The sequence below is a fragment of the Myotis davidii genome, unplaced genomic scaffold, assembly GCF_000327345.1.
Source record: "Myotis davidii unplaced genomic scaffold, ASM32734v1 scaffold455, whole genome shotgun sequence".
Classification (NCBI taxonomy): domain Eukaryota; kingdom Metazoa; phylum Chordata; class Mammalia; order Chiroptera; family Vespertilionidae; genus Myotis; species Myotis davidii.
The window spans coordinates 2,121,211-2,121,974 of NW_006287459.1; the positions used below are offsets into that span (position 1 = coordinate 2,121,211).

At 37.0% G+C, this 764-nt stretch overlaps 1 protein-coding gene across 1 annotated transcript in view; it reads right to left on the reverse strand.

Moving 5' to 3' along the window:
- The window catches only part of CNGA1 (cyclic nucleotide gated channel alpha 1), an 18,809-nt gene extending 18,271 nt beyond the window's left edge, over positions 1-538 (reverse strand). Inside the window, exon 1 of the mRNA XM_006759256.2 lies at positions 293-538. The gene's annotated coding sequence lies outside the window, so the exon portion shown is untranslated. The remainder of the gene's footprint in view (positions 1-292) is intronic.
- Between the last annotated feature and the right edge of the window lie 226 nt (positions 539-764).

Consider the following 764-nt stretch of genomic DNA (forward strand, 5'->3'; position numbering starts at 1 on the left):
AAATGAGTTTGAAATTTATGAAAAACAGGTAGCACTTACCATGTTATGATATTCAGATTAGCAGAATCATATTGCTAGGCCTTTATTTATTAGCATGCTACACTAAAATTGTATTTTAGCAGAATACTCATTCATCTGTCAAAAATACAGGGGAGTTAATAAGAATACAACCATCAGCTGCAACTAGAAAGCATGTCGCATGGAAAACGAAGCAGATGCTGATGCTTTAATAAGGCAAAACCGAGGTGTAAGCACATGTGAAAATAAACTGTGATTACCATTGCGTTCTTACCTTTGGCTGCTTGTGCAATGTTTCTGTGTCTTCTAGAAATGGAAGTCAGTGGTGTATCCAAAATAAACAGGGCGATACTGTCAACCTTGACATTGTCAAAATCCAGGTCTTAACTTTTAAAAATAATAAAAATGCTGATCTTTTTCCTTTCTTTAAACATGTGCAAGGGCCTAGTTTGCATAATCATTTTCAGGGAAAGAAACAAGCCCGTGGCATGGACAAGGAGCTTTTCCTGCGTCAGTACTGGATTTGCGGATTTATATAAGGATGACAACAGCAGCAACCAAATCACCATTATCCTTCGCCAGAGCCCCAGCTTGTTAGTATGTATGAGAGTGAGGGCTCAAAGGGGTGTCTCAGAACGACACCTCTGAACAAATTTTAAAGTAAAATTAACCAAAGGTAATATTGCCTGATGAACTTTATTATTTATACTATCAATTTCCCCAGGTTTACAATCTTGAAAGAATTG